Source organism: Palaemon carinicauda, chromosome 8 (genome assembly GCF_036898095.1).
Source record: "Palaemon carinicauda isolate YSFRI2023 chromosome 8, ASM3689809v2, whole genome shotgun sequence".
NCBI classification, from domain to species: domain Eukaryota; kingdom Metazoa; phylum Arthropoda; class Malacostraca; order Decapoda; family Palaemonidae; genus Palaemon; species Palaemon carinicauda.
The window spans coordinates 156,701,479-156,724,543 of NC_090732.1; the positions used below are offsets into that span (position 1 = coordinate 156,701,479).

A 23,065-nucleotide genomic window follows, 5' to 3' on the forward strand; every position below is an offset into this window, starting at 1 on the left:
GTTTGTTCCAAAGCATTCAACATTTCACACCACGTATTGCTCGTTTATTGTTAAATCTATACTATCAAAGCACTTAGAGACTCTCTAAGAACTTTTTCAGTTTCCTCTTGAAAGCCTCAATATCTTCAGTCTTTCCGATGTCTAGTGGGAGCTAATTGTATAGTCTCAGGGCCACATATTCAAATACTCTAGAGCCTACAACAGACATATCTAGGTTCCAATAATTTTAAACCGTCTAACTATTCTTATGTCAACACAATTTGTTGGCTTCACAATATGTAGCAATTCTCTTAGATATCTTGAACGTCCAGGTCTCACTTTAATAGGCAGCCAGTGTAAATCAATTAGTATAAAAAGTGATCCTTTCCCAGGGTGGGACGCCTTTTATCAGTCTTGCTCCTTTGTTCATTGTTTTGTAATTTCTTAAGTTGCACTTTTGGTGAATTGTAGTAGATGGAGTTAAAGTAATCAATTCTGGTACTAAGATATAGATATATATATACATACATACATACATACATACATACACACACACACACACATATATATATATATATATATATATATATATATATATATATATATATATATATATATATATTTGGGCTAAAGCCATGTCTTCCTGATGGAAGTTCCTAAGGTAGCTTCTAAAGGATATATTATATACTACAGTGATATTCCCAGAGAATTACCCTTCGGGTCCTAGAATTCTAACTCCTGGAGCGAATATCCTTAAATTTTCTCAAGGATATCGCGTATATCAGAGGACGCACTCTTGACACATCACATAGCAATCTCTACCCCAAACAGTGTTAACGCTTCGAGGGGGGGGGGATGTGGCAAAAGAATAGAAGGGTGGACATTCCTAATTTTGTAGCGATTTTGCTTAGTGGTGTTCCCTGTTGATCTAACTTTTCGATCGATTTTCAAGGATTTATTATGCATTCTTCGACTTCTTTCGCCTTTGGAAAGTTGAGTATTGGGTCTTTACAATGAATAGTTTTTTAGCTTCCTTTTCACAGTGAAATTTGAGTAATTTATTGTGTTTAGAGCTGGCCTGTACCGGAGGCGCTATGAGCGCTGTCGTTTGTTGGGCATGTTATTTAGTTAGCAGAACGACCTCCCGGTTTTTAAATAGCTTCATATATCATTGATTAATTATTTTTATGTTAGCTATTTAGTCAAAATATTCTTGTAAAGATATTTACATTGTGCATATTTTTCCTTTCCATGTCGATCGTATAGTTAGAGTCTCGGTGAGTTAGGTAACCGAGATCTCGTCTCACCTAGGTTTCTAACCTAGGCGTGTTATTATGCGTAACACACTCCCCGGTTACCCTTGTGTACGGTGATTTCAATTAGGCAGAGACAGATGAATTTTATATTCTCCCCTTCCATTTGAACCTTCTTTCTGGAGAAGGTAGTAATAGTAGACTTTTACATCCCTTTTACTGTATATATATATATATATATATATATATATATATATATATATATATATATATATATATATATATATATATATATATATATATATATATACATACATACATACAGTATTAGGTAGCCTGTTCTCCATGCTATCTCTTTTTCTTTTAGCTAGCAGGTTAGATGCGCTAGCATTAGCTAGCTATGTTGACGACATGCTGGCTGTACTACAGTATATGTTTATACAGGTAGTTAGTATTTTACAGTATAGGATATACTGTAAATAGAAAGCTTCTGTATATTTTATGCTAGTAGTGCTTTTCCAATATATTTGAAAATCCTACCCAAATATTTGTGGAACCCAATCTCATATTGAAAGAATTTAATTCTTCAATAGTCTGATTAGTAATCAGTCTTCAGATTACCCTGCAATATTAAAATTTTAAGGACTGGAGATTACACTCCTAACCCTTAAAGGGCAGAGCCCTTATCCTCGAGTCTCCATGATTAGGAAACTCTATGTTTTAATGTTGTAAGGGGGGTCACAGCAAATAAGTTGGGTGGGATATATACAGATATATGTTTTTCCTTTCCATACTATATACAATTATACAGTAGCCAGTATATTGCAATATAGTGCATACTGCAAATAGAAAACTACAGTAAACAGTAACTATTTCTAGCATATTTTTTGGTATCCTCATGTGAGCTTATGCTGCAGCCACTTTTACATTGAAGGAATAGCGTTTCTTCGTTAGGCTGACTGAGAAATCAGTCTTCCGTACCCCACAGTATTTAGTATGATAGGGACAGTGAAGTATTCACTTCCCTATCCCTAGGGGGTTTTAAAAAACCCCTTTTTTCAGTTGGAATTCCTTCGAAAAGTAAATTCCTATCACTTAATACTGAGGGGAGGTACCAGCATTTGCTTGCAAAGGATACACAAGTATGTGTCTCCTACTATCCCTTTATAGCTTGCTATTCTAAGCTATTCTGTTAAGATATGACTTTTGATTTATTGGCTATCAGTGAGATAATCAATCGTATACTCATTTTGTTTTCCTTTCTTTACAGGAGGAATGCCAGATGTCATTTGTTGCAGTCTTCTGCAAAACTAAAGAGTAAGTGTTTTTACGGACATAATGCATGCAGGTTTCGTGCCCCCTGCAATACTATTTCCAGACACCTGCAGGATTGGAACCCGCAGGCCTGCAAAGTATGTCGGGCTCTTTTGTCCGAAGGTTTCAAGAATCCCAAGTCGGAGGATACTAGGGATGCAGCTCGTTTCAAACTACGCATCTCGGTGAGAGGCTTTCAGAAAATCTCTCCGGGACCTTACCTGCCTAATGACAATATGCGTAGGTTACTATTTCCAACGGCGAGTAAGGAAATAATGGTATCCCAGACACGAGGTACATTTCCCGATGGCCATATAACCTTCGGGAAGGAGGGCAAAAAGCGCCCACGGCAAGAAGAGGAGAATGTCGGGTTGGAGTTGTCTCCATCCCAACTGGCTCATGAGCCAACGACATCGATATCTCCGCCTTTTATCCCTCTTTTAGATAGAATGAACCAGTTATGGGCCCAAGTCAAGAATCTAGTAGAAAATTTGTGCAAACAGAGCACAAAGCAGGAAGCGAAAAGCAAGGTAGAGCTTGGTAAAGCTCCACTTGTCGCACCTAAAGGGTCGTACAAAAGACTCGTTGATCAAGACCTTCTGACATGCTCCACAACCAATCCCTGGAGGTTTGCGGAGCTAATGCCGATTTTAAACGGCAAACTCTACATCTTGGAGAAGATGGGTGCTGTTCCTTTGGACAAAATCCAGTTCTGGCCAAGCTTTGACGCTTTCCCGAACTGTTTCATTAGACTGAAGGATGAACCAACATCAGAAAAAGGAACGGAATCAAAGGAGGTTATGATTCTAGACAATGATAAAGCACAGGCTATCCTATCAAGCTGCATAGAAAAGGCGGGTTACTCGGTGTCGAAGGTATCCACTCCGGGTAACAAGCACTCTTCCTTCCTTGCTCCTGCTTCAATTTCATTCCCCTTTACGGAGAAGGCTTTCAGATATGTCACTGAGGCAATAGAGACAGGTAAACCGTGTCCTACACTCAAAGAGTGCGAGCCTCTGTCACTAGCATTTCCCAGACAGGAGAAGAACTGGAAGGAGGCCCATTTCACCTTTTCAGTAGGAAGACTTGAGGCGGATATCACCAGTCGGCAATTTAAGGAAAATCTTCCAAAATTATCTGAGTTTCTCTTACAGGGCGAACAAGAAACAAAGGAGAGACTTGCAGCCTCCTTATCTCTACAGAACTACATAGAGTTCTCTTCGGCTCATCAAGATACCCCACACATGCTTAAGGTTTTAGCCAAAATTCCTATGGCTACTTTAGTAAAAGACCTTTATGCCTTTATAAAGGCTGTAAGATCATGTAGGGAGTTTGTGTTAGCTAACGCAACAGCGAAACACGATACAAGAAAGCTAATATCTTCCAACATCTGGGGTAAAGAATTTTTCCTGATGAGGTAGTCAAGGAAGCGATTAAGAACGCCTCTACGGAGAAAGTAGGACTTCTCCAAAAGTGGGGCATCTTTTCAAAAAGAGAATCTTCTACGGTTGTGAGTCCCCAACCTAAAAGGAAGATGGAGAGGTTTGGACATCCATTTCGGGCAGTTCAACAACGTTCCACAGTTGTACTGACCGAGACATCACAGACAGATGGTCGAAAAAAGATTCCTACTGATCAGTCGAAGCATAGGAATGCTTCTAGTAGGAGGGAGATTCCTTTAGGATCGCCGGACCTTCGATCCTTGGGTCCATGGCCTAATCAAGATGGGACTAAGTTGACAGGTGGAGATATCTCTACCACCATTTCCTCTACTCCTCCAATTATCCAAAACCCTCCTGGAGGAGTTTACCTGAGAGCTCTAGAGCATACAGGTGGTAAGGAAAATTTAGTCCACTGAATTCCAGGGAAGGCCGTTGTGTGTTTACGATAAGGACTCAAGAAAATTCAGTGTCATTCAGGACTTATCGCCACTCAACAAGTCCAAATGAAACGAGTCCAGGAGGTTTATCCTCTTGAACATAAGGACCCTGCTGCAGAAAAGGGTGCCTATAGTCTTACCAGACCTGAAAGTCATCTATCGGCAGCTTCCAGTCAATCACCCTTCCCCTCCTATCTAAGATTCAGGTTACACAAAGTAACGCACTTCCTAGGGGAGATACTCGTCAGACTAGACAGAGTCCTAGCTGCCTTCATGAAATTGGCAGACACAGTCATGCAATATTTAAGCCTAAGAAAGGTTCAGGCAACATTGTTCCTGGACGAGAGGCTGGGGTGGGCCGCACCCAAGCTGGCTGGTCTATGAACATCCGTAGAAATGATCCGGTTCCCGGAACATCGTGGATGAAAGATAAATTTCAGATTCCCAAAACGAGAACTGGGAGAAACACTGTTCTCTCTCCAGTTCGCAATAAAGGTAGGCCCTGTGCTAGGGGCACGGCGGCAAGATGCACCGGGAACCTGGAAAAAACAAGCACCAAACGCTCGAAGAGGCCTAAACAGACCGATAGCGGTACTTCCTTAATCGCTTGCCTAACAAAGGTCAAAGCCCGAAAATCTCAAGACCATGTTGGTCCAGTCATGAGTAGGGAAACTCTCTCCAAGCAGATCAGATTGTCAACAGTTGATCTGGGACTCCGAAGCGATAACGAGACGCTGCAATCGACGATGCTAGGAAACGTCTCATACAGTTTAAGTGTAGTTAGCCATCCCTTACCTAAAGGGATGGCACTTGTCAGCAGTTCACATACAACCAATCCGCAATGTGATAGTGGATGCTCTACTCAGGCTAAGGGTGATAGAGTTAGAATGGTCCACGGACGCAGACCTATTCTCTCCCAGATGGGAACAAGTCCCCGAACTGCAATCCGACCTCTTCATTACGAGCGCTGTCATGGAACTGCCTTGATATGTAGCCCCATACAATATCTTGTCTCTGAAATGGAAAGGATAGACTTAGGATTTCCAGTTCATCCCGTCCAATTACCTGCTGAGAGTTCTCAACATGCTGAGATCCTTCCAGTCAGGACATATCCAGAAGGTTCAGAGATTAGTTGCCTTCAATTTATTATAGAGAACCCAAACCCTTCATTGCATGATTTTCTTGCTCTAGTGGTTAAGAAAAGTTTTGGGATCTCAAAAGGCAATAAAGAATTCTTAGAGGAATACAAGTCTAAGTCAACTAGAAGACAATATGAGTCATCATGGAAAAAGTGGGTTGCTTTCGTAAAAGCAAAAGGACCGAGAGAAATTTCAATGAACTTCTACATGTCCTTCTTTATCCATCTTCATAACCAGGGTTTGGCGGCCATCACGATAACTACGTGTAAGTCAGCCTTGACTAGACCTCTTCTATATGCCTTTCAAGTAGACTTGGCGAATGAGATCTTTAATAAGATCCCGAAGGCATGTGCGAGGCTTAGGCCTGCTGCACCTCCAAAGCCTATCTCTTGGTCTTTGGAAAAGGTCCTACATTATGCCTCATCCTTGAACAATGAAGATTGTTCACTTAAGGATCTAACCCAAAAGGTTATTTTTCTGTTCGCTACAGCCTCAGGGGCTAGAGTTAGTGAAATAGTGGCCCTCTCTAGGGATGAGGGCCACATTCAGTTCTCAGAAACAGAAGAACTGAATCTCTTCCCTGATCCATCCTTTCTCGCTAAGAATGAGCTACCCACCAAAAGGTGGGGTCCCTGGAGAATCTGCCCTCTGAAGGAAGATGTCTCTCTATGTCCGTTAGAGTGTCTAAAGGTCTATCTTCGTACAACTTCAGACTTCAGGGGAGGACAGCTCTTTAAAGGAGAAACCTCTGGATCAAATCTATCCCTAAAACAACTGAGGGCGAAGCTCACCTACTTTATTCACACAGCGGATCCTGACAGTACTCCCGCAGGTCATGATCTGAGAAAGATTGCTTCATCACTGAACTTCTTTCAGTATATGGACTTTGAGCGTCTTCGTTCATACACTGGATGGAAATCATCCAGAGTGTTATACAAACACTATGCGAAACAGGTACATGAACTGAAACACCATGTAGTGGCGGCAGGTAGCGTATTGGAACCTGCCCCCTAATTACTGTTATAGACACTCAATGGTTTGGTCTTCAAATGTACTCGCACATATACTGGGTGAGAATCATCCACAGTGTTCTACAAACACTATGCTAATCAAGTCCATGATCTGAAGCAGTATGTGGTGACGTCTGGTAGAATACTTAACCCGTCGTCTAATTCTACGATGAACAGCTAATTGACTGGGACTGTCAATTAAAGGGAGAAGAGGTCATCCCTCTTAGGGTGTGACCTCCTTTGATCAAGTGTTACCATGGTGACACTAGCTCTGTTCAAATTCCCAGGTGTGGAATTATATAGATGGCACTAGTGCCGGTGTACGTAGTACACAGTGCCGATAAAAGTAACCAGTTCAGGTATTTTGAAGAGAATTTGTCTTTAATTCTCTTCAATCTGAGAGTGGCACTCATCATTTCTTGCTTCCCAAGAAAGAAAGATAATCTCTGTACAGGTTACATGTATAGTTCCGTTATCATGCTACATTAATTTTACTTACTAGTAAACGTCTATTAGAATGTAATTGCGTCCTAACTCGCCCGACAATTGCATGTTTAAAGTCCACAGTATGTACTTTTATATATTTGTATGCTCACAAACAATGGAATTAAGAAACACTTAAGTATTTGGTAATTTTCACAAACTACAAGATGGTTTGTTCATCTGGTGTATTCTTATGTTTGTCCATACAATGTATGCTTACCTTGAGACCCCCCCTTTCTACTGTCTAGAATGACTCTTCCCTGTAGGGGGCAGGAAGCACTAACATCGGAGATGATTAGTGATAATGATGGATAACGGTAACGTCATTTGTCTCGATTGATCCAAATGATCATAGAAAGGTTGTCCCAAGGTTAAGGCACTGATGAAAATCCACAGATACATTAATGCTCTGGTATACTTCCATCAGGACGACATGGCTTGAGCCCAAAAAACGGATTTTGAGCGAAGCGAAAAATCTATTTTTGGGTGATATCACCATGTCGTCCTGATGGACCCACCCTTCTTTCTTAAAAGAAAAGATCTTCACAGTTCCCTCCCCGACAGACTGTATCTGTAGCTCCACGCTCAATGATACAAGGAATGTCCGCCATCCTGGGAATGGCGCTGGGGTGGTTGTCAATAGTAGTGCGGGAACGGGGGTAACCTTGTTATGGCCCCCATCTATTCTTTTGCCACGCCCCCCCCCCCCCCCCCCTTGAAGCGTTAACGCTGTTTGGGGTAGATTGATATGTGACGTGTCAAGAATGCGTTTTCTGATATACGAGATATCCTTGAGAAAATTTAAGGATATTCGCTCCAGGAGTTAGAATTCTAGGACCCGAAGGGTAATTCTCTGGGAATATCACTGTAGTATATATTATATCCTTTAGAAGCTACCTTAGGAACTTCCATCAAGACGACATGGCGATATCACCCAAAAATAGATTTTTCGCTTCGCTCAAAATCCGTTATATATACATATATATACATATATAAAGTTATGGACAAACCTCTAGATCAGAGGTTCTCAACCTTTATTGCTTAGTGGCTCATTAATGATGTCTAAAATCATCATGGAACCATGGCTTGTCCTTCATTCGGTTCCTTAGTACATGAGAAGAGATACGCCTATTAATCATGTTGACTAGATTCTCATTCAATGGAACTACAGGATCACCACTACTATACAATTGTGATCAATTCAAGCCCAAAAGATCATGAAAAATCCCATTCCAGTCTGCTTGAGATTTCATATAAATCTTATATGAGGAAGATACACCAGGGACAAGCTGCTCAAGGGGAGTCGGTGTATATGAGGTCCAATCAGTTACAAAACTATGAGTAGCTTCACTTACGATTTGCTAACAGCCTGATTCAGGGGCAAAGTCTAAAACTCTTAAGCCATGGAGATTGATAGGAGAAACCGCAATATATATATATATATATATATATATATATATATATATATATATATATATATATATTATAGCCACAGAAGGAAAAATCAAAAGAATTGATTGGAGTTAGCATTTTCGTTCATTAGGGACATCAACAGACTCAACAATGAGAATACATATACAAAGACATCATATTTATACAGAAGGGGATCCAACAGCTGTCAATTTCTTAATAATGCCGGAATTATTAAGAAATTGACAGCTGTTGGATCCCCTTCTCCTGTATAAATAAGATGTCTTTGTATATGTACTGTCATTGTTGAGTCTGTTGATGTCCCTAATGGATGAAAGTACCAACTCCAATCAAATCCTTCAATTTTTCATTCTGTGGCTATAATACATTTTATATTCATCATGTGTCAGCTTTCGTGATGTTTACACACACACACACACACACACACACACACACACATATATATATATATATATATATATATATATATATGTCCCATGTCAACAGATATGAGACATCGGAACATGGGTTTTTTCACTTTATCACAAAAGGGTTCGTGAATACACTGTGTACAGTCGATACTCTCAGGTGAGTACCTTGTCTACTGATCGCTCAAATGGTACCGACTAACCCTCGCAAGCAAGATGCAATCTGGCTATCTCTATTATTATTATTATTACTAGCCAAGCTACAACCCTACCTGGAAAAGCAAGATCCTATAAGCCTCAGGGCTCCAATAGGGAAAAATAGCCCAGTGAGGAAAGGAAATAAGGAAATAAATAAATGATGAGAATAAATTAACAATAAATCATTTTAAAAACAGTAACAACGTCAAAACAGATATGGCCTATATAAACTATTAACGTCAAAAACAGATATGTCATATATAAACTATTAAAAGACTCATGTCAGCCTGGTCAACATAAAAACATTTGTTCTAACTTTGAATTTTTGAAGTTCTACTGATTCAACATGCTGAATTGTTAGGTTTTGTGTAATTCTCTACTATGATGGAAATATACTGTCAAAAACGACACATAATTCTAGGGACACGTCACGTATAACAGAGTTCAGTGATCGCGCCCTCCAATTTATGACACTCATAGTGCTCTTAAAAGGCTCTTCAACTCACTATATAAAACATATTTTGAATACAATGATTAGGACATTACACCCCCCCGCCACAGTTCCTCATCTGGGAGGTGTGCACTCGCCCTCTCTAGTCTATAATATATGGAGGACACTCCGACCCGGAAGAGGCATGGCATGTACTAGATAGAAATGCAACATAAAATATAGACATAGAAATCACCCAAAAAATATAACACATCTTCCACAAAACAATAAAAAATGAAATACTACATGTAAAAATGTACACAATATTAAATAATTTCACTCATTTCTTCTTATGACCTCTGCAACTAAAATACAGAATACCCCAAGTGAAAAAAAAAAATCATATCAACATCAGTATTACACAACCTTCTATCGGCAAAATGCACCCTCCTGCTTTCACTGTTATTGTATCTTTTTCCCCAAAAAGGCATATTTGATTACTACTGATAAAATCAATCCCTAATATAGCCTCGATTGCTGGAATTCCCAAGGTGGGCAACCGCTTCTAGTTCTGAAAGGCGCCGCTCGCGAGAGCAAGAGTCAAGCACGCGTTGCGCGCGATCAAGTTGTTCAGTTTGTTTGCCTACTTGGCGCTCAATAATATTGCGCTTGGCGCTCAATATTGCGCTTGGCGTCACGTCCATGCGCAAGCTGTACTGAATCCGACTGACGTTTGGCGTCATGGTCTGCTTGACATGCGTCATCACGTTCTTTTTGTTTTAAGTCACGCTTAGCTACTGTAGACGCACCATGACACGTTCAGGCGCCTGGCGCTTGTTGTGGCGCCAGGAATGATGATTCTCAACGTCACGTTCACTCGCTTGACGTTTGCTGTCAAGAGAAATAGGTACTCTATGAGCACTAACACACTTAGTAAAGCAGTTCCATCACCCCAATCACCATCGCGTGTAAAGGTAGGCCGCCTGTGCAACATCGCATCACGATCGGAATCATGACAAACCAAAGCTTTGCCGATCGCGGGCAGATAAGAATGCATAAACGTTGAAAGTTGCTGCTTCATGTCAAGCAGCATAGACCACTTAGGATCAACTTTAGGTGAAACAGGAGTCGAAACTTCCATAGCGAATTCGCCCTCTTCGTCGCTCGCATAACGCTCCACATAATCGGGAGATGGAATCCAGTCCGATGGAGGCGGCGGTGCATGCACCGTAACACCAGTCTCAGGAATAAGCTCTGACTCAGTCTGAATTATCCCCTTATCAATTTCCGACATTTTGTTAGTGCGTTTAGGAGGAGAGCATTGAGCAGACAATTGAAAGCGCTCTGGCGAATCCCAATGGCTACAGCCAGGCGCTTGTGGTGATGGATCGTGTTGCTACGCGCCTTCATCCGCCTTTCTTTTAAGGGGTTTGGTAGCTTGACGCCAGACTTTGCCATGCGTAGCTTCATCCGAGGATAAGGATAAAAAACTAACCTCACCTTTCCCATGATGAGGCTGAGCGATCTGTGACATCGAGACAACAGGAACGCTCGAAGGTACGTCTGCGTGATTGATGACGCCTCTCGTTCCCTTTCGCTGATCGACTTTACTTCTCCCATGGGTTTGGGAGCTTGCAAGAGGTCTAAGGCTAGGTGAACGACAAGAATGCGAAGACGCACTCTCCACATCACTGAAAACATTAATAGCACTACTAATATTACCACTTTTAAGCAGATTAACTTCGGACATAATTTGGTCTCTGTCCGCTGCTAGCGATTCCACCCTTGAACCAAGAGCCTGGATCGCTGTCCTCATATCTTTCATTGTCGGCTCAGATTGAACAGGATTAGGTTCAGGATCTACCACTACAGGGGAAGAACTAGGTTCAATGACATTCGAAAATGATAAATCCCTTGATCGAGAGGAACTACGTCTGATTCTATCTCTTTCTAATTTGCGAGAGTAGCGTTCATAAGCCAACCACTGACTCTCGGATAATTCAAAACATTCTTGACATCTATCTTCAAACTTACAAATTTTACCCCTACATTTAATGCAAATCGTATGGGGATCTACAGAGGCTTTTGGAAGCCGAGTTTTACACCCTTAAATGCACTTCCTATATGAAGGGGAGGGGTCAGCCATTTTGAAATGTAAATAGAGAGATCAAAATCAAGCAAGGGTAAAACAAATGATCCAATTCATGCAATTCAAAATGTATTCAAGAGAATCCGTAAGCGAGTACAATAATTGCGAAAGTCAAAACCAATAAACAACTGTACATCACCAAGAATACTGTTAATTCCTGATAAAAGGCGAGTGAGTTTCCAAAGCTGTTGCCAATATGGCGGCAGAAGAAAATCTGATACTAGGAGGGATAGTTCGACCTAGCTCCGTGGTGAAGCTAGTGTATACCTAGCATATCTATGCGATTGCCGCGAGTTTTGAATTTTATGCCGGTAAGAAGAATAAAACTATTATATATAACCAGCGGATAAGTTTAAATGTTTAAAATATTTTGTTTTGCAATATTGTGGCAACAATGAGAGAATAATAAAGAACTGTCAATATCACGGTGTTACTAAAAATTAAAGTGACACTATTTGCCCACCTCTGGTTCTAAGTACTGACTAGATATTAACAAAAAAGCATTTCGGTGTGACAGAGGCATGTTGAATTGAAAAACAAGAAGTGAAAAAAAACATGTAGTTTTTATGTATCTATTTTTACGGGAACTTGGTTTTAAAAGTCACATTTAGATATAGAATCTAACTTGTTACTTGTATATAATCATATTGGTTTTAGATTTTGTTATAAATTTGTTGAAAATGAATTAAGAATTTCTCACAAAACTACAAATGATTGGTACTCCTTCATTTGTGAGGTTATTGTGCATTGGGTATAGAGTCAGAAAGGTGAAGCTCACCTTCACCCGCAAACCTAAGTAGCCTAAGTACACAAAGGGTTTTAGGCTGTCTTATATTTAATATGGCTGTGTAAGGGGGGGGGGATCGCAAGAAGGGCAAAGGCCCCCCTCCCCGCTGGGTAAGGATACGGCTACTAGGTTACGTTAGGTTAGGTAGTTTGTTTAGGTTAGCTGGTGTCCTTGTTTTAACATTTTCGTATGTTAAAACGGATTCTTTAATTCATTTCCCACCCAAAAACTCCAATTTCCCACTGGGGGTCCTGCAAGAATGGAAAGGTTAACTAATAGGGTACCAATACGGTTTTATTGTAGTGTATTACAGGGCAATGTAACCTAGAAAACAACTACTTTTTCTTATAGAAAAAATTACGCTCTCTTCGAAAATGAAACTCGCTCCCATCGCAAATGAATAGTTTCAGAAATATATATACATCTATATCCTACGATAATGGGGGACCCCCAGTGGGAACTCGGGGTTTTGGGTGGGGAAACGATATATAATCGTAAAACAAGCCTTTTCTTCTCTATACATTACCTTCTTGAATGAATTATAATCGGAGGAAAATACAAAACAGTATATCTGGATAAACTTTGGAGGCACCATTGCAAAGATTATTTCATGAAAAAATACAATAACCAGTGCTGCCAACATCTAATGTAGATCAAATGTTAGCATTCCATGCTAACATTAGCACCCGTACGTACGTACGTTCGTGCATACCAGTTTTCGACCTGCGCAAATATCTCTCCCCCAGCGCAGAGGCTTTTCCCCCTCCAATAACTCGTTTTATTATTGTATACCTTTTAAAATCACCTCATTTTATATTCCCATTCAATATTATTTATCATTCATTCCATTTTATCTTCCTATATTGGGTTTATTTCTTTTGTTACTTCCTTCTTCACTCCCCGGGTTCACATAAATACTTGCTCCAGACTAGTTTCCCAATCCAATTCATTCATGGTAAAATCATCTCATTTTATATTCCCATTAAATATAATTTATCATACATTCCATTTTATCTTTCTATATTGTTTTTATTTCTTTTGTTATTTCCTTTTCACTCCTCGGTTTCACATAATTACTTTCTCTGGACTAGCTTCCCTATTTACTTCATTCATGTTTACCCTCTAGCCTCCGTTGTTTTTCCCTTAACCAATCACGAACCGATAAGTATTCAAAGTTTACACAAGGGGGTTGTCAACTGGTATTTCCTTACCCTAACCCCCTTCCTTTATCTCTTTGAGTGGTCTGTTCATACGACTTCCACCAAACCCTTTGTCCTAGTAAGGTGTCCATCATTTCAAGTGAGATTTATTTTTCCGTATTATGAGATGGAGGAAGTTATAGAAACTTTAAACGGCTGCAGTATTCCGTACCTAAAAGCATTTGCTAATTTCCATAGTGATTTTTATGATTCTTCAGCCAATGTTGATAATTTCCTGAAACCACACAACGTAATTCCTAAACTCTTACAGTGCCGTTCTTTTTCATCTTACAGGAAAGTCATTCATGTGTTTTATTGTAATACCGAATCCAACATACCTAAAACCAAAAAGAAACGTCGTTGTGGTTATACAGTTACTTCTTATAAAGGTACGTTTTTGGAAAAAAGTCGTCTACCCCCATGGAAGATAATATTATTTGCAAACCACTTTTTACATAAACATTGGCCCAACAACCATCCTCATCCTAGTCATAGGAGTTAAGCCGTCAGTCTCACCCTCCAGTGACCCGCAAGTTTCGACGTCTTTTTATTAAAAGCAAGTCATTCCTCAATAGTCATTATATGTGTTTTGGGACAGGGGAACTGCTAAGTTTGGTTAGGTGGGTTTGTTAGGTTCTGTGCCCTTTTTGTACTTTTTATATATTGTGTAACACTTATATGGAAAATTTATTTAAAATACGTATGGAAATATCTATCATTACTATCGCTAGTAATGTCACAGTATCGCTGGTAACTGTGTATCATTCGTAACAAGGAGAATTTTACCGTTTTCAGTAAATACCCGAGGTTTGTGACCTGTCATACTACTAGTTTAGGTTAAGTGGGTTTGTTAGGTTCTGTGCCCTTTTTGTACTTTTCACATATTGAGTAAAACTTATTTGGACAAATTATTCAAAATACGTATGGAAATATCTAGCATTGCTATCGTTAGTAATGTCATCGTGCCGTTGGTAACTCTGTGTACCATTTGTCAACGTTTGTAACACTGTGTACCATTGGTAACGTTGCTAATGTTATCGTTCGCAGTACATTCGTAAGAGAAGTGACACCGTTGAACAAGTGCTTATATTTAAATATTTCAACACAACATATATGACAACAGTAATTATATTTAACCATTTTAACAGAAAATATATGTTTTCCTGTAGGAAAAATCGTGATTTAACCGGTTTTCACCTTCATTTCATCCGTAATAACAAAAAACCAATTCGGCAACTTAAAGTCAGCCGAATTGGTTGATCTGTTTGTTTGCGGTTGAAATGAAGGTCAAATTCGGTTAAATCACGTTATTTACTATATGAAAACATATATTTTCTGTTCGAACTCACACCCTGTAATACAATACAAATTTACCAAAAATACTGTTCCTCCTCAATATAGCACTAAGTAATTCATCAATAAATAAATAAATTGTCCAAATTATTAGTGGCAGAGCTATTGTATAGAATTGCCTCTCTTTCATATAACTGATTATTCCCATTGATTTTCTAAACTTTATTACAAAAGCTAACAGGCTCAATATTCACGCACAGAAATGGATCAAACAATGTAACGACTAAGAAAAAGGTAAATTTTTACAGTAGTTCCAACTCCATTTTTGTAGAGTAATTATATATTTTCGTGTGTGTTTTAATGTGTTGTGAATGGTTACGATAGTAATAGTTCGGGGAAATAAGTTGTTTATCAGTTAGTAGCTTATACCCCCTTACTACATCCAACAAGGTTGGGGACCCTTTGGGAACACGGGGTTTTGGGTGGGGTAAATCACCATGGATACAAAACAGCATATGAATTAATGAATTAGGAGCACCTACAGATCAAACAAACCTAACCTAACCTAGGACAGCTAACCTAACCAGATCAAACCAACCTAACCTAACTTGGGACGCGGAGCCCTGACGGGGGCCAGTGTTTAAATGACCTAACCAGATCAAACCAACCTAACCTAACCTAGGATGCGGAGCCCTGACTGGGGGGCTCCGCTGCCCCGTACCCCCCTCCCCGCAATAGTGTGTAAATGACCTAACCAGAACAAACCAACCTAACCTAACCTAGGACGCGGAGCCCTTACCGCATACCCCCCCCCCCCGGATAGTATTTAAATGACCTAACCAGATCAAACCAACCTAAGCTAACCTAGGACACCTAACCTAACCTAGGACACGGAGCCCTGACCGCATACCCCCCCGGATAGTATTTAAATGACCTAACCAGATCAAACCAACCTAACCTAACCTAGGACACCTAACCTAACCTAGGAAACGGAGCCCTGACCGCATACCCCCCTGGATAGTATTTAAATGACCTAACCAGATCAAACCAACCTAACCTAACCTAGGACACCTAACCTAACCTAGGACACGGAGCCCTGACCGGGGGGCTCTGCGCCCCTGTAGCCCCCCCCCCACCCCCCCCCCCCCCTGCCGATAGTGTTTAAATGACCTAACCAGATCAAACCAACCTAACCTAGGACACCTAACCTAACCTAGGACGCGGAGCCCTGACCGGGGAGCTCTACGCCTCTGTACCCTCCCAATAGTGTTTAAATGACCTAACCAGATCAAACTAACCTAACCTAACCTAGGACGCGGAGCCCTGACCGGGGAGCTCTGCGGCCCTGTACCCCCCGATAGTGTTTAAATAACCTAACCAGATCAAACCAACCTAACCTAACCTAGGACACCTAACCTAACCTAGGACGCGGAGCCCTGACCGCATTACCCCCCCCACCCCCGCGGATAGTATTTAAATGACCTAACCAGATCAAACCAACCTAACCTAACCTAGAACACCTAACCTAACCTAGGACACAGAGCCCTGATCGGGGTGCTCTGCGCCCCTGTACCTCCCCGGATAGTGTTTAAATGACCTAACCAGATCAAACCAACCTAACCTAACTTGGGAAGTATATTATGTTACAATACTAATTGAAATACAATTAAAAATTTACCTTAATTGGATGGACACTAACGTTTTGATGGTTTATATCCTGAACAAGAAGGTTGTGGCTCATCTACAGTGTCGTCGTCGTCGTCATCAGAAAAGGATTCCCTAGGTGGTGATGGTGGGTGAGTGTCACTTAAAGGTGGATACAGTTTAGCAGCTTCAAGTAAAAATTGGTGCAAAACTGAATCCTGGTAATGCTTAATAAATAAATACCTAGCAAGGTATTGTTTCAAATAGTCTTTTTTAATACCAGGCCTTTTAATCCACTCCTTAATATCACGCCCCAAGCGTTCAATATTTTGAGTGTGAATATTAGGATTGTTGGGATCAACAAAATTTTCTGAGTGGTTTACTTGAAAATGAGTGTATCCACTCTCACTGATTTTATTATAACCTCGCCACGAATCACTGTAAATAATAGAGCCTGGTTTAATGTAGCGATTAATTAAAGGAATTAAAGTTTCACTTTTCCGATTGTCAGCACCAGGATCAATTAATGCCTCAACAAAGAATTTTTTTGATGTTCTCTCTATACCACCAAACAACCAACACTGGGTAAGGGGGCGACCTTTATGGTATTTACTATGAGTAATTAGTGTTTCATCAATTTTCACTTCAACATCAACACCACCAATGGGCTCCTGATTATTGTACCAAAACTGACTCACCTCACTACAAAAACTTCTCCAATCAACACTGGTCTTTGATGAAATATTTAAATACTTAACCCTGGATAGGTACGGTCCTCGGACACCCCTTTAAGGGTATACTCGGACGCGAACGACCCCGACGCCAAAAAAAATTCTTGAAAAATCAGTTTTTGCAGTAACCTCCTTTTTTCTTTTGCCAAAAAAAACTTCAATGAATGCTTAAAACAACTGTAAAGATAAATACTACTCATCTGCAGAAAAACTATTTATTATAAATATTTTAAAAAATTAAGTAGAAAAAAAAAAGACCTGACATAAAAATTCATAAAAAAAAAGTTTATACATATATACACAAATCCTTTTAGGAATTGATTCTTGAATGTTTAGGACACATCTTGATGTATTTTGGATGAAGTCAGACCCATGGAGGTGAAGATCTGAAATGAGAAAAAAAGGGTAACTTTTTTTGGCCAAAAAAAATTGTCCAAATTTCATGAATTTTTTTGGGTACCCAAATGAAATAGGAAGTGGCTAATTTTTTTAGGGAATAAACATATGTTATCCTAAAATAGAAATATGTAAAAAAATCTTCATTATTTTGTAAATTACATTTATATCAGGGGCCATATCTAAAGGTAATTTTTTGAGTACTTGGAAATTTCGTAAAAAAATACATATATTTAATATATAATATGATATTTATGCAGGTAAAAATATACCAAAATATCACAAATTCTATAAGGAACAAGAATATATATAGATAGGGCAGCTTACGCTTCGGATATGTCCACAAAATGGCCGCCAACCACACTGACTCAGACTCCCTAATCTGCCACTTGAAATGTAGGAAGGGTATGTCAATTTCAAGGTGTTATTTACTAATCTAATTATTATTGGATATGCAAAAAATTGTATGGTGGGTTGCTGGATAATTGTCGATTATTTTACGACTATAAAATTAAAATTCTGACCCAAAAAATTTTTTTTGAAGGGAAATAAAATCGAAAAAAAAAATGTAAAACAATATTTTAGCTAAAAAAATTTGATGATATTCAATCAAAAAAAAAGTAAACAAAATTTTCCGACAAATAAACATCTAGAGGAATCATTAATCTGTGATAGTTCCTTAGTACGTAGTAATTTTGAAAGAATTGGGAAAAAACGAAAAAATGGCAATCACCGGAAAATCGAACACATACCTATATATACGCCATATCTGGCTAAAAAAAAGATAGGCATGGGTAGCCAGATCATCTAGAAACACTTTCCAACACTATAAAAATATAAGTTTTGCGACACTACTTGCCAATTCCTTACGGTAACATGACTAAGCAAAAAAATGCAAAACAAATAAAAAGGGGCACTTGTGGAAAAATGGCCATTCTAATATACGGCATTTCAGAAAAAAAAAATTTCAGCCACGTGCTAGGCAAACCATCAAGGCATATTTTCCGACAAATAAACATATAAATGAAATATTACTCTGTGATAGTTCCTTAGTACGTAGTAATTTTGAAAGAAATGGGAAAAAACGAAAAAATGGCAATCACAGGAAAATCGAACACATACTTATATATACGCCATATCTGGCTAAAAAAAAAATAGGCATGGGTAGCCAGATCATCTAGAAACACTTTCCAACACTATAAAAATATAAGTTTTGCGACACTACTTGCCAATTCCTTACGGTAACATGACTAAGCAAAAAAATGCAAAACAAATAAAAAGGGGCACTCGCGGAAAAATGCCCAACATTCTAATATACGGCATCTCAGATAAAAAAAAAGACATGCACGTGTTAGCCCAACCATCAAGGCACACTTTCTAACACATAAACATGAAAAAAAAAATCAATAATATACGGCAATTCCTTACTACGTAGTAAATTTTTACAAATATTGAAAAAAAAACAGAAATTGGCAACCGCAGTTAAATACCCAATATACCAATAACTACGTCGTATCTGACAAAAACAAAATCACGCATGGGTAGCCAGATCATCTAGACACACTTTCCAACATTAAAAAAGCAAAAGTTTTACGACACTATTTCGCAATATCTTACGGAAAAATGACTTGGCAAAAAAATTAAAAAAAATTAAAAAGGGACACTCGCGGTAAAATGCCCGACATTCTAATATACGACATCTCAGATAAAAAAAAAGACATGCACGTGTTAGCCCAACCATCAAGGCACACTTTCTAACACATAAACATGAAAAAAAAATGAATAATATACGGCAATTCCTTACTATGTAGTAATTTTTACAAATATTGAAAAAAAAACAGAAATTGGTAACCGCAGTTAAATACCCAATATACCAATAACTACGTCGTATCTGACAAAAACAAAGTCATGCATGGGTAGCCAGATCATCTAGACACACTTTCCAACACTAAACAAGCAAAAGTTTTACGACACTATTTGGCAATATCTTACGGAAAAATGACTTGGCAAAAAAATGAAAAAGGGGCACTCGCGGTAAAATGGTCCTCGTGGTGATGAACGACATTTTAACTAAAAAAAAAAACATGCACATGGTTGCCAAACAATCCACCGAGACTTTCCACAACTGATAACCTATACAAGTTGCACCATTCTACGAAAATTTCATAATACGTAATAACTTTGATAATTATGCAAACTACCTCAGAAGGGTAAACTCGGACGCGAACGACCCCGACGTGTCTCAGAAATCGGGGAAGGAGTACAGCTACAGCAATGCACATCTGGACACTACTAGAGCGTGTAGGGGAGACACCTCCTGCAGGTCGATCACCCACAAATTCAGTCACAGGGGTGAGTCACGTGAGAAAAACCTGTTTTTTTTTGACGCTCGGGGTCGCAAACGACCCACCATACCTATCCAGGGTTAATAATTGGGCGATGTTTCCAAAATTCACTCAAAAATTGGCAAAGAAAAATCATCAACTTCCATACTGGCAATTTAACTTTATCTAAAAATGTGCCTTTCCGATTACTTACAGTAAAATTACAATATTTTCTCTTTTTGTGTCTTTTGTCTAAAACATAACCCGTACAGCGCCAAACGTTTTTATCGTTTCTGAATTGACAGGGTTTTCCACAATTTAAACACTGTACTGCTGCAGGTAGCACTCCATGTTCTCTTAAAAATTCAATGCACCGTGTTTCATTTTCATAAAAATCATGAATTAATCAAAATTGCAAGACAAACACAGAGACATAGCTTAATTCTATGAGAGACTTCAACCAAATGACAAGAAAATATGGCTGACAGCTGTCAGATTTTCACCAGGTCACGTGACTCCTAGACATACGATGTAACTACCCACAATGCAATTTTAAGAGGGAAAAATTCGCATCAGAACCACAATGCAGTTCCAAACAAAAACAAATTCGCATCACAGCACAAACTGCAATCTGTGTCTGTCATAAAGTAAACAAAACACTTGGAAATTTTTCGAGGATAGGAATTCTATAACCATTCATATCTCGCATATGGTGAATTTCCCCAAAAAGTGTTCAGAGACAAAGTTTAACAATTTCTTATGCAAAATGCATCTATAATACTATAATTATTATAGAAAGAGTTGGAACTATAGTAAAATATCAAGAAAAATATGACGCCTGCCTGCATTTTAGGAAAATTATAGTATCACATAGTTACCAAAAGACTTCGGTTAGAAGGAACTGGGGAACCTTAGGTTAGGTATTAGCGGTCCTGTTGTTTCCTATGTTAAACATGGGGTTTTTCTGGAGGATCTTCCAGACTGTCCGTCTGTCTATAAAGATTGCCTGGCCTTATGCAAGACACGGACTCTTGTGTTGGCAGCCCGTAAGTGTATGTAATTGTAATTACTGTAATTTACTTTGAAAGAGGGATGGATCTTCCTGAGTTTCGGCCGTCTTTATAACTTAGGAAAAAACCGGTTTCCGACAGTTTTGTAAACCAACACATTCAAAGAACCTAATATCTTCTACTAAATCATTATTGGTTTCTTATGCAATGTTACTAGATAATATGACGCTGTATTGCTTCAAAACGCTTCAACGAAGTACCATCTATTAAGGCTAGGCCTATCCTAAAATTATATTGTCCTTACCTTTTTCAAAAAAGATGTTACGCTTGGGGATTCGCCATCATACAGTTAATTCCTCTTTGTATATTTCACATTGGGAAGCACAAAATATTCACGAGATTTACTGCATAATAAATTGATACCATCTTGAAGCCGTTACTAAAAACTGATTTGTTTTATCGTAAAATTCACTGAAACGGGAAGAGGACATAGTTACGCGCTCTCCGTCACTCGGAACGTCAATTGGAAAATACTAAGTTGCCAACTAGTAAATATTAAACTAAGGGCGGTTTTCTGGAATTACTGTATGCTAAAATTCCTAATCGGACTTTATTGGATAATTTTGAATAATAGGACACATATTTCGGCAACAAAAACGATATCCTAACTCATTTTGAGAAGAAGAAAAAAATTCTAACCCATGTCCTATGATACATTCCGATATGATATAATCCTATCAATTGATCCATCGCATGACCCTGTTCAGTTCGCATTGAAACTCAGAATACTAATAGAAAACAATAGGCCTGCTTTACTAAAACTGCACAATGACAAATATTTCGGTGACTGTTAATTCCCCCCATGGATTTTAGTATATTTTCGTACTGTTCATATCTAGTAGACTCAATAATATTTTTGTAAAAATCCATTATGGTCCCCACAGCTTAAACTGTAATAGCCTACAGTTTATCCTAGGTTCCTTGCCTAAAGTTTAAGATTAGATTACAACTTACAACGCACACAACAAAAAGTTGGTGAATACCTAACTCTGAATGGCGGTCTCAGACAGAGTCAGACTCGTGGAGGTTTCAATACCCCAACAGGATATTCTCAGAGTAGCCTACCCGGGTAGGCCTAACGGTAACTTAAGCATGAACAAAAATACAGTTTAACTGGTTGAAAACAGGTGGTTGAGAAGATGTTCAAGAGGGCTTATACAAAGGTACTTGCAGTACACGGTATTGCCGGCTGTATTCAGTAGGTATACTCGTTTACAGTGTTGCTGATTAATAAGATTACTCCCTAAATCTATGGAGAAAACGAGACTTCTGGGGATTAGTTGTGGGGTAAGAATATTAAGCGGGATTTTTGTGGACTAATGAATAATTGAATTAAATTTATTTCTAATAATATTTGCAAATAATATTGCCCTATCGAAAATGCTACAAAGGCATGGCGTGAACTTTTAACTATTTGCATATGACACACAATTTTACTTCTCCATAAATGATATACATGACACTACTGAAACTAAATCGAATCCTTGATAGTGTTTGAGAATGGGTGATATTTAAACAGCTAAAATTAAAGGAAAACAAAATTGAATTGATGGTGGCGGGCAAGAGAAACAGCGTGAGAAACAGGTGATATTCAAATGAACATTAATAATGACTCGGTGCCGATATCTAGTAAAGTTCGAGATCTAGGTGTGTTTCTTGATTGTAACCTATCTTTAAATTGCCAAATAAATAATGTAATAAAAACTGCTGGTTATTCTCTAAGAAATATTACGTTTATAAGAAAAAAAAGTACCTGAACGAAAATTTTGTAAAGAACCTTGTGATAAACTGTTATTACCATGATTGACTACTACAACTCTATCTACTACAATTTACCAAAAGTGCAACTTAAGAAATTACAAAACATATAAACTGAGAAGCAAGGCTGATATAAGGTGTCCCACATAGAAAAAGGATCACCCCTAAACTAATCGATTTACACTGGCTGC

At 38.8% G+C, this 23,065-nt stretch overlaps 1 protein-coding gene across 1 annotated transcript in view; it reads right to left on the reverse strand.

Moving 5' to 3' along the window:
• The window catches only part of LOC137646047 (steroid hormone receptor ERR2-like), a 541,572-nt gene extending 519,992 nt beyond the window's left edge, over nucleotides 1-21,580 (reverse strand). Inside the window, exon 1 of the mRNA XM_068379197.1 lies at nucleotides 21,361-21,580. The gene's annotated coding sequence lies outside the window, so the exon portion shown is untranslated. The remainder of the gene's footprint in view (nucleotides 1-21,360) is intronic.
• Between the last annotated feature and the right edge of the window lie 1,485 nt (nucleotides 21,581-23,065).